This window comes from Pleurodeles waltl, chromosome 6 (assembly GCF_031143425.1).
Source record: "Pleurodeles waltl isolate 20211129_DDA chromosome 6, aPleWal1.hap1.20221129, whole genome shotgun sequence".
Lineage (NCBI taxonomy): Eukaryota > Metazoa > Chordata > Amphibia > Caudata > Salamandridae > Pleurodeles > Pleurodeles waltl.
In genome coordinates, this window is record NC_090445.1 from 558,310,584 (window position 1) to 558,323,229 (window position 12,646).

Here is a 12,646-nt window from a genome sequence, read left to right on the forward strand (position 1 = left end):
ACTGGGACTGTAAGAAAACAGTGAGGGTTAGAAAAATAGCCCACCCCAAGACCCTGTAAGGTAGGTGTAAAGTGCACCTACAACCCCCAGAGAGCACAGAAGTCGTGATAGGGAGATTCTGCAAGTAAAACCAACACCAGCAATGCAACAACAGTGGATTTCCGGACCGGAGTACCTGTAAGACAAGGGGACCAAGTCCAAGAGTCGCGACAGTGTCGAGAGTGGGCAGGAGCCCAGGAAATGCCAGCTGAGGGTGCAAGGAAGCTGCCACCGGATGGAAGAAGCTTGGTGTTTTGCAAGAACAAAGAGAACTAGGAACTTCCCCTTTGGAGGATGAATGTCCCACTTCGTGAAAAAGCTTGCAGAAGTGTTCCCACGCAGGAAGACTGCAAACAAGCCTTGCTAGCTGCAAGGGTTGCGGTTAGGGTTTTTGGATGCTGCTGTGGCCCAGGAGGGACCAGGATGTCGCCACTTGGATGAGGAGACAGAGGGGGCACCCAGCAAGTCAGGGAGCCCTCACAGAAGCAGGCAGCACCCAGAGAAGTGCCTGAACAGGCACTTGGACGAAGAGTGAACAGGAGTCCACGCGAAGTCACAAAAGGGAGTCCCACAACGCCGGAGGACAACTCAGAAGGTTGTGCACTGCAGGTTAGAGTGTCGGGGACCCAGGCTTAGCTGTGCATGAAGGAAATTCTGGAAGAGGGCACAGGAGCCAGAGCAGCTGCAAATCACGCAGTACCCAGCAATGCAGTCTAGCGTGGGGAGGCAAGGACTTACCTCCACCAAACTTGGACTGAAGAGTCACTGGACTGTGGGAGTCACTTGGACAGAGTTGTTGAGTTCTAGGGACCACGTGCTGAGAGGGGACCCAGAGGACCAGTGATGCAGTCTTTTGTTGCCTGTGGTTGCAGGGGGAAGATTCCGTCGACCCACGGGAGATTTCTTCATAGCTCCTGGTGCAAGAAGGAGGCAGGCTACCCCCAGAGCATACACTACCTGGAAACAGTCGAGAAAGCCGGCAGGATGAAGCGATACAATGTTGCTAGTAGTCGTCTTGCTACTTTGTTGCGGTTTTGCAGGCGTCCTGAGCAGTCAGCGGTCGATCCTTTGGCAGAAGGTGAAGAGGGAGATGCAGAGGAACTCTGGTGAGCTCTTGCATTCGTTATCTGGTGAGATTCCCAAAGCAGAGACCCTAAATAGCCAGAAAAGGAGGTTTGGCTACCTAGGGAGGAGGATTGGCTACCAAGAGAGGTAAGAGCCTATCAGAAGGAGTCTCTGATGTCACCTGCTGGCACTGGCCACTCAGAGCAGTCCAGTGTGCCAGCAACACCTCTGAATCCAAGATGGCAGAGGTCTGGAGCACACTGGAGGAGCTCTGGGCACCTCCCCTGGGAGGTGCAGGTCAGGGGAGTGGTCACTCCCCTTTCCTTTGTCCAGTTTCAAGCCAGAGCAGGGCTGGGGGATCCCTGAACTGGTGTAGACTGGCTTATGCAGAGACGGGCAGCATCTGTGCCCATCAAAGCATTTACAGAGGCTGGGGAGGCTACTCCTCCCCAGCCTTCACACCTATTTCCAAAGGGAGAGGGTGTTACACCCTCTCTCAGAGAAAATCCTTTGTTCTGCCTTCCTGGGCCAGGGCTGCCTGGACCCCAGGAGGGCAGAAACCTGTCTGAGGGGTTGGCAGCAGCTGCAGTGGAGACCCCGGAAAGGCATTTTGGCAGTACCCGGGTTCTGTGCTTGAGACCCGGGGGATGGTATTTGGGTGACAATTCCATGATCTTAGACATGTTACATGGCCATGTTCGGAGTTACCATTGTGACGCTATGCATAGATAGTGACCTATGTATAGTGCACGCGTGTAATGATGTCCCCGCACTCACAAAGTCCAGGTAATTTGCCCTGAACAATGTGGGGGCACCTTGGCTAGTGCCAGGGTGCCCACACACTAAGTAACTTTGCACCCAACCATCACCAGGTGAAGGTTAGACATATAGGTGACTTATAAGTTACTTAAGTGCAGTGGTAAATGGCTGTGAAATAACGTGGACGTTATTTCACTCAGGCTGCCTGGCAGGCCTGTGTAAGAATTGTCAGATCTCCCTATGGGTGGCAAAAGAAATGCTGCAGCCCATAGGGATTTCCTGGAACCCCAATACCCTGGGTACCTCAGTACCATATACTAGGGAATTATATGGGTGTACCAGTATGCCAATGTTAATTGGTGAAATTGGTCACTAGCCTGTTAGTGACAATTTGGAAAGCAGAGAGAGCATAACCACTGAGGTTCTGGTTAGCAGAGCCTCAGTGAGACAGTTAGTCATCACACAGGGAACACATACAGGGCACATACTTATGAGCACTGGGGCCCTGCCTGGCAGGGTCCCAGTGACACATAGACTAAAACAACATATATACAGTGAAATATGGGGGTAACATGCCAGGCAAGATGGTACTTTCCTACACTTGTGAACAACATAGACTTTTCTTGGAAGTTGGGCAACTTCAAAGGCAGAAAAGAGTATAAATATTGGACCCAAAACCCCAGACTTTACTTCTGTAATCAAGAGGAACCTCTGCCAAGGAGAATAGCTGAAGAGCTGAGGAGAAGTGCTGCCCCTGCCTGTGACTGTGCTTTGTTGGGCTATCCTGCAGTTGCTGCTTCTGCCTGTGAAAGGGGACAAAGACTGGACTTTGTTGTGCATTCCTGCTTTAAGAAGAATCTCCAAGGGCTTGGAGTAGAGCTTTCCTCCTTTTTGAAGCTTCAGGGGCAGCAAAGGCTTCACCACCCAGTTCTGAGTCTGCAAGCTGTGGGCTTGCCAGAGGGTGCCATTCCAGTTCTGGGCACATAGAAGTGAATTCCTGGAGAAAACCTGTCAAACGATGCAGGATAATGCTGTGCGACTTCGCTAAGGAAGCTGCTGCACGGAAACTGCAACGCCACCTTCCCCGAAGCCGTGGACCTCGCAGAAGCACGACAACCCCAGTGACTCCGCAGGCTTCACGTCGCTGCAGCTGCAGACCCCACACAATTTTGCAGAGATCGGAGTGTCATAAGTCCGACGTCTGTGACACCGGGTGCCATTACAGCACCTCTGGCCCTATCGTGACCCCGTGAGGTCACCCGGCAGTATCGTGACTTCACCGGACTTTGTACCTGCCAGAACCAAGGGACCAACACCTCGCAACCAACGCCGCCTCTCCTTCCACTGCTCTGCAGTAAAGACCCGACGATACTGCACGATGTCTCTGCTCCTTTGCCCCAGAGCACCGGAACCGAGGCTACATGAGATCCATTGAAGCCTCACTCCTCGACTCCGTGCATCAGCCTGTTTTCAACTTGTTTTACAAAGGTACTCTACCTGAGGGGTCATATGGCTCCGTAAACAGTGCAAGTGGCATGGGATTTTAGATAACAACTCTGTCCCTACTCCACTTAGCATCAAATTGCAGCATTTGTGCTTCTAGGCACTATTTGTTTGCTTTTCAGTGCTAAACTCATATTTTTAAATGTGTATTGTGGTGTTTTATTGGATTAGGTCTTGTTTGTTTATATAAAATATTTACTAATTTTCCAAACCTGTGTTGTGTCATTTTGTAGTGATTCACTGTATTACTGCGTGTTGGTACAAATACTTAACACATTGTCTCCGAGTTAGGAATGCCTGCTCGTACCAAGCTACCAAGGTGGTGAGTGAGGGTCAACTGAGTGTTATTCTCCTTTAACCTGACTAGTGTACGGGTCCTTGCTTGGACCGGGGACAACCTAACTGCCAACCAAAGACCCCATTTCCAACAATGCTCATCGCCATGATTGCAGTGGCTACCTTGCTGAGAGACATGGCTTGGTGCCATTGATGCAGGAGTGCTGCTCCTAGTATGTTGGCCGGAGAATGGTGTGACAGGCACACGTTTCCTGAAAGAGGTTTTGGGTAGCACACCAATGGTGGAAATCTGCTTCTTTTCCTCACTGGCTCCAGCACCTTTCTCTGGGGACATCTTCAAGCTCTATCAGTTGGCAGTGGCACTTAACTGCACAAGAGGAAGAGACTGGATGACTCATACGTTGTGATCACGTCACTTCATGCTGGCCTTCTGTCTGGCAGTACTTTGTGGGTGATGTCTCTTGTGCATTTAAAAGAAAACAAGGAAGAAAAACTTTTAGTGAAACATGATATTTTGCTGTTTTAATTATTCATAGTACAAACAATGTACTTTAGCGTCGTTAAGGTATACATTCCAAAGCGCTTTGGAGACCAGGAGGAGGGGCCAGCCGCCACACGTCAGGGCAAGGAGCCCTTTAAAACATTTGTAGCGCTCCCGCTGCCGCGGGTAGCGCTTTGGAGACCAGGAGGAGGGGCCAGCCGCCACACATCAGGGCAAGGAGCCCTTTAAAACATTTGTTGCGCTCCCGCTGCCGCGGGTAGCGCTTTGGAGACCAGGAGGAGGGGCCAGCCGCCACACGTCAGGGCAAGGAGCCCTTTAAAACATTTGTTGCGCTCCCGCTGCGCGGGACGCGCGCGGGCGAAGCCCGGGCCAAGGGCGGGCCCGTCCTTGCCCGTCATTGCCAGGAAGAGCCAGGGCAGGGCCACCCCCCTAATATTTTGAACTAGGTAGGCTTAAATGTGATGCCCCTTAAAAGCAGTGCGCCTGGGTTTATTTAAGTACAAACAACCTCACCCATATCGCACTACCTTCCAATTAGGGCCTATCGGCTTCTGGAATATATTACCCAAGGTATTTATAACTCCCCCTTCGCGCTCTAGTTATAACGTCCTTGAGGCAAATAGCTTATCAAGATGGGGAAAAGGAAAGCTACCAGTAATCCTACTGAGCAGGGAAGGGCAAAAAGAGCACCTCGACACGCGGCCGAAAATTGTACGCTCACCCAAATTGATGATCTTATAGAGGAAGTGGAGAGTTTGCTAGCCACTAAACCCTCAAAACCCTGTAGGAAAGATGCTCCTTCCTCCTCTAATGTCATAAAATCTTTCTTCGCTCCTGTGCATAGAGACTCGAAGATATCTATACCCCAAGGCACCAGCACAGAATTCAGGAAGTTAGAAATTTTAAAGAATTCAACAGAGAGCCCTATCTTAAATCTGCCTAACCAGCAAGATGGTGTATCCCCCCGCCAAACTGCAATAACCGCTTCTTACCCCTTGCTCTACCATCGCCAGCTGAATTAGAGAGAACTATCCCAAGGGAACTTGAGGAGCCAGTCCCAGTCATATCCACTCAGGATGAACATCTAGCTGTCTTCCAGTTAGCACAGATAAGAGATGAAATCTTAAGTCTTAGAGAGCATCTTACATCTTTTACCCACATGATATACGAGAAGCTGGACGGCATATCTGCAGTAATTGGGGACATAAGGAAGACACCACAAAATTCAGACCTTAATTCCTTACCAAAGTCAGTTGAAATATCGGAAACATCCATCCCACAGAGGTGTAGGGGTCAAAGGGTCGAAATGGTAACACAGACTACTCAGGGGTGCAATAGCGCACCTCCTGCAGTGTGTGTTCGCAATAAGTACAATCCACCCTTGGACACAGGGAATAATTGGAAGATGCACAGAGAAGGACACCTAGATAAAAGCTCCAGACACCCCTTGGGAAATAACCTCCAAAGCCAGATTAGACACAATGTCTATGATATTTACATAACAAACGTCCCCAAGCTAAGTAAAGATCAATTTGAGCAAGGGGAATCTCTTAAAAATAAAGTTATACATTGGATAAGAAGGACAAAGAAGTGTAGATCCATTATAAGGGACGATATAGTCATTGCTCAGAGACTTACAAAAATAGGTTCAACATCAGATCTCATAGGGATAAAATTGATTAGTCAGAATCTAGTTAAGGGCCTTTTGGCACTTGAGGAAAGAATGAAACCGGGCACCTCCTCCCAAATGACACTTGTTCACAAACTTCCTCAATCATTGACAAACCGGTTCCCACAAGAGATAAATAATACTACAATGGCCCAGTATCCTTGCCCGCAGAGAAGGGATCGAAAGCAAAGCCATACTTCTGACATAGATTGACGTGAAGCCTCTGCCGCTGAAATTCCCGCCGCTGAAGCTGGGAGCGATGGCATACCCAATCCCGACTCTTATATTACAAAAAATGACTTACCTAATATCCTGGGAACAGAGCCTAAAACATATTCTAGTGGCTCGCCAAAGGAGAAGTCCCAGCAAGAAATACTTTGTACATGTGAGACTAGGGAAAATCTACCAGAAAATGGGCATGACCATGACCTACCGATTAAGATTCTATCCTGGAATGTGGCAGGCCTGACTCAGAAAATAGCTAATCCTGACTGGTGCAGACTTATAGATCAACACCACATCATTTTATTACAGGAGACATGGGCACCATCTGTAGTAAATAGAGAAGGCTATTGGACCTTCCAGAAGGCTGCACTACCATCACCATCAGGTAGGGCTTCAGGCGGCTTGACAATTTGGTTAAAACATGATTTGTTCCCAAAAGTTAAAGAGATAGTATCCCCTACGAGGGATCTACTAGCCGTTGTAGTCGAAATTAGTACCGTTAAAGGTCTTGTTAACATAATAATTGTAAATTTATATATTAGACCTGGCACCCAAAGGACCCAGACCATTCAGATGAGTTCAATAGTAGACTTTTTTAACTGCTTACCTAATGGGCGGGGTATAATGGTTGCGGGCGACTTCAATATGCAATTGAACCGCGGAGATGGCAATCAGCAAGAGGGATCCCAGCTCACAGACTCATGGGATAGATCAGGGCCGGTGCAAATTACATCCAAGAAAGAAGGAGGAGCCTTAGAACTACTGGAAGACCTAATAAAAATGCAAAAAGGTGCTACTGGGAGAACATTCTGACCCAAATCTGGCTAAAAAATCATGGTAGTCTGACTTTGCAGTTCTTAGATCATAAATGTAGTCCCAAGTTGGAGGCCTATATGGATAATGTAAATCCTCCATATACCAAAACACTATTCATTAAATTTAGACTAGGGACTCTTCCGCTCAAGCCATTTACAGCGCAATGGAGACCGGAGGACTGCAATTCAATATACTGCCATCATTGTCAAAAGACAAAAGAGTCACTCGTGCACTTTATGTTTTTCTGCCCTAGATATTTGGTACCTAGGAAAAAGTGGATTGCGCCATTATGTAGGGCAATTGGGATAAGGGAATGGAACACGGCATTACGACTCCTAACAACTGATACAAATGATAAAATATTTTTTCCTGTGGTGGGATACCTGCGAAGTGCATGGTCAATAAGAACAAAAGAACTATTATAAATGTGTAAATTCAACACATTGGTTTTAGACTATATTCACTTAATATATCAGTTCTTAACCGGATGAACCTAAAACCTAAATGGTCTGGATTTTTAGTTTTAAAGAATAATGATGATCTGTATGTTTTATAAATCTGTGACCTCACTATTTATCTAGGGTTCTTAAAAAAGTAAATTATGCAATTCCCCCTTCTATCCCAGATATCAGAGACAAATGATAAAATTGGTCACTCAGCGGCAAGGTTCCTGTAAAACACATAGGAGACACGAACTAGAATTCTGATAATCACGTGCTTCTAATAATTTGGTTTTAGATTATATTTAATTAGCTTGATAAATGTTAATTAATTGAAGCTAAATTTTAACGATCTAATATTTTTACACGTCTTGAGATTTTGTAAAAACAAAAATGTTTAAAAACAATGTTGTCTATACATTCTAAAAAATTTTAAAGCGCTATGTTTCTTAATCATGTTATGTCTTGTATTGTCTACTTTTATGGCTTATAGCCGAAATAAAGTTATATGATGATGATATACATTCCAAAGTCAAACCACACCACCATAACAAATGTATTTCATTTTCAATCAAGATAACAACATAGTGATAACTGTTTGCTTTAGGTACATTTAAGGGTAGACATCTATTGAAGGCGGGAAGTCCAGGAGAAAATGGAATAACCCTTAAAAAATGAAAGCTGGGGTGTGCCTATTGCAGCCAAAAGAAAGCACAGCCCTCTCCTTAGAAAATTGCTTTAAAAACTGGAAAAAAATATTACAATTGCTGGCTGCACAAAATGGCTGCCAGCTACATGGTCAAACAACATTAACAACAGCAAGCAAAGAGGAATTGGAGAACAAGAACACATCCAGGCCTATGGAAAAAGCACACTGACTGCTTACATAAAATGTTCACCAGCCACATGGTCAAACGACAATAATCAAGGAAGCATGGACAACAAAGAATACATGCAGACCTATGGCAAAAGCACACTGACTAGCTACACATATTAGCCACCAGTCACATGGTCAAACAACAAGCAAGGAGGCATGGATAACAAAGAACACATGCTGGCCTATGGACACTCACTACACAAAATGGTCCCTGGCCACATGATGTGGCATAAACAAAGACAAATTGTGGCCTATGGCAAACACACATACTGGCCAGGCAAAGGAGGCATAGCAACTGTGAAGAACACACTACCTTTAATTCAGCAATTCCAGAAATGAAAATTAACTGAGCTATATACATTTTACAACACACATCCTCCCAAGGCATCAAATATTACTCCACCAACATACAGGCTTGGCAGAAACAAAACGTGAAATACAAGAAAACACATTATTAATTTAATCCTATGCCATCCATGGCCTAAATTATGTTTTAAAACACCATATACATCAGAAACAGTTGTTTTATGTACCCATGACTAGTACTGTCTGGATAGCTGTGGCAGACTTGTCCACATAGTAAAATAAATATATAGTGGAGAAAATGTACTGAACTATGCAACCTTTTTTTCCCTTCCAAAAGATAAAAACCAAAATGAAAAATATTAACTAGGCTCCTACTGAAACTCCAGGCCACCTACCACAACCACAATCAAATTTAAAAATTGAACACAAGTACAAATAAATACTAGTGCACACCCTCCATCAAACAAACAACACCCTTATACAACTTACTTGCGATATCACAAAAATCAAAGTCCTTAAAATCCAATGATATATATGCAGCAGGAAGTGCAGACAGAGAGTGATGCTTCCAACTCAAAATCCAAGTGATACATGACCAGGAGATGGATATACCACTGGGAGGAGAAAGAGAAAGTTGGAGTTTCTGGGGCACTTCCTTCCTGTTGAAAAATAAAGTAAAATAAAAAAAATGCTTTTCACACCAAAAAACAACCTGAATTGTCCGATAGAGTAGAATATTCACTCCAGTATGCCCTTTTGCGTAGATTTAGCTGCTTCTCTAACTTCCACCAACTCAATTCCAAAGTGGAATTATATTTCCGCCCAGACCTATTAAATAGCTATGAACATTTCTATGTGTCATCTGGTTGTAAGTATGTATGAAGTTAAAGAACGTGCTGGTTTGTGACAACAAAACTGTAGAAGGTGACAGGTTACTAAGTCCCAACCCTTACCTTTTGGAAGGTGTGACAGCCTTGCAGAGATGATATGGAAACCAATCCCTCCTTTCAACCTTACCTACAGTTTGTTTGCTCTGTATCTAACAACTACAGGCTTGATCAAGGAGAGGTAAAGGGACCCTTGTACTAGACACTGTCATCGCTAGTAAGTGGTCGGCCTGCGGAAGACAATGTGTATTTTTGAGAATCCTAATATGAACAGAAATTCTTTATGCTTTCCTAAATCCCTACCTGTCTGGTGTACCCTGTAAATACCTATCAGGCAACTTGGCTGTTGAAAGCCAGAAAGAGATGCCGTTGTCCCCCCAAATGAAGATGGCAACAGGGCTTGACTGATAGATGAGTGGAAGACATGAGGGCCAATCAGTTTTTATCTAATAACGAAAACACATGTATTAGTCTTTGAACAATTCCACAAAAGGTAAAACTACAATGGCTTTTGGTCCCTTGAGCAACATGCAAATTGAACTGCGCCATGTTTTTAGTACCTGCCAAAGGGTCTTTTACTTGTGACACCTTGTAAATCCAATGTTGCTTCACATTAGTTTTAGGTGTCAGTAAAGTAAAAAGAAAGAATGTCGTGCTCTTGATACAGTTTCAAGTTTAAGAAAACTGTTGCATTAAGTTTCCAGTAGTTCTAGAATGATAAGAATTGTCTTTAAAATAGCAGGATTTTTTTTCTTTCAAAATTAGCAGGTAAATTTAATCTTGTATCCCTTCTGTTGCAGGTACCTGTGATGATGCAGGCTGGAAACAGATCTCGGCCAGGTGGGTTTTTCATTATGAGTTTAAGTTGAACCGCTCTTCGAGATGTCTTAAGGCAAAGCAATACTGTTGAGTCGGATGCAGTTTGGATAGGAACTATGGACCGTTCCCAAGCTCTTTATGTTTACATGAGGCTTCAATTAGCAAGCTCTGCATGTGTACAGCACGCAGCTTGGCATTAGCTTAATTTAGCAGTGGGGGCTCTAGCGAATGTGGCATGAGCACGTCTTGTGTCTCATGCGGCTTTCAATAGCCTGTTGCCAGTGGACACCCAGGGAAAAGCTGCGTCAGAGTCTAGTGCGCTTGTGATTCTCTCTGCAGGATTTTGACAGGTAGCACATGTGTCAAAACAAGATGTTGGAAAACAAATAAAAATTAAAAGTAAAACCAACACAGAATGAAATACCGCATGTGATTTCCATGAAAAATACAGGTGACAAATGCAAAAATACATACATGACCAATACTATGATAACACTTAGATTTTACACAGATCAGAATTCTTATTAAAAAGCACACCCGAGCTCAGGGTTAGGGGAATGACTGTGCACCATTTATACTCTCAAAACTACAGGCACTCGTTGTAGGAGGTATATGTGTTTTAAGGATTGTGTGCTGCGGTCTGTGTGTTCACAGAGTGTGTGCAGCAGTACATTTGTTCTGGGAAGGGCCCTGGCAGAAGGTTCAACAGTACAATTGTAAATATTTAGATTAATAGCTTAAAGGCTGATGCTGTCTTGTAACTATAATCCATGCGCATGACCTTCAACTAAAATGATATAAAATATGGTAAATATTGGTTGAGGATGGGAAGTAAGCAACGAGAAAGTGAATTATGCGTATGTACTATGAGGGGGAAAAAACTGTTAGGTATAATCCAGGGTTGTAAGTTAAGGTAAGAATAAGGATCTGTTAAAGCATAATGAATTCAGAAAAAAGGGGCTCCCCTAAAATAAAATTAATCTCATGAGTTTGCTATGGGGTAGGTGGCTGAATAAACACAGGTATGTTACAGTGCAGGACGTAAACAAATGGCCTGTCTAAATGGGCCATTCCTATGAGGTTGGTATAGCACCTGTAATACAATAACAGCTATAAGCAAATAGTACACAGAATGGGATAGTCTGGAATGGACAAGAAAGAAAATAATCTGTACAGGCATGACCTTCTACAATATGTTCCAACAGTAATCTGAGAATGAGAAGGACTTTGTTATAGCATACTGCTTCTGGAAATGCATTGAATAGTAAGTCAAAATTCGAACCATGTTGGTCACCTTGCAATGTAGTTTAGTATTACTGTGTGAACAGATTTTCAAGTTCAAGTTTGTATTATAAGTTTGGGATCTCCTAGGAGGTCCACAGACCAAACACTATCACTTAATATACTTCACTACAAATTTATAAAACCTTTAAAAGGTTTTACATTTTAAAATAGTACATTTCATGACATTGGAAAAATAAAAACTTTTGAGCTTCAACAATGGACCGTGAATTATGTTTCATAAAAATAAACTTTAAAAAAACGACAATGAAGAAAGTGCAATGCAGGACATGCAAAAATTACATGGTTTAAATCTGGAGTACCAACATTACATAAACCACAAATTCCTTCAAAGGTTACAGTTTGCCACACATCCATTAAACATTTCAATGGGAACATATTAATTTTTAATAACCAGAAATTCTGTGGTCTAAATTCCATGTGAAGAATGGTTGTGGTCTTTTCAGGCCATGTGATGCAACAATTAACATTTATTTTTCCTTTTTTTGGTTGAACTTTCGAGACCTGTTGTATATACTTTGCATATATTTCTTTGTGGGCTTACAGCCTGCCCGCTGTTTTTCATTTGTTTGTGTCAGTGTCCTATAACATTCCTTGCTTGCTAGGGGTCAGTCCTTCCTCTTTGTCCCTCCTTTTTGTCTTTCATTTCCTCCCACGGAGCAGTGACCCAGTACTGTATCTTTACGCTTTGGTTGCTTATGTGTTCCTTTGGGGGGATTATTTTTTTTCTCCTCATATTACACTGTGGGTATGTGGTCAGCTTCAGGCCTGAAGCTGCTTGCATTTTATTACAGCATTAGTCCCTCCCACTTCCTCCTTTGTTGCTGACATTCTTTTGTATTTATCCCGCCATTGTCCTTGTCACCCTGCGGCTTCTCAATTATCTGCCCCCTCCACTGAACCCTAACAAAAGGCAGCTCCCAGGCTTGGCTTGGAATGGAATGGAGAGCAACTTGTATTAATTGTTGTGGCTTCAACTCTACCCCCTTTAATTTCTTTGTCGACGGTAACCGGAAAAGACCAGCTGCTGTGCTCCTATATGAGCTGATGCGACATGTGTACTCTGATGCTCGGTGAGCGCAGGTGCGTTCTTTCATCGATCCAACTTTGGGAAGGGCAATGTAAACCAACTCACTGTTT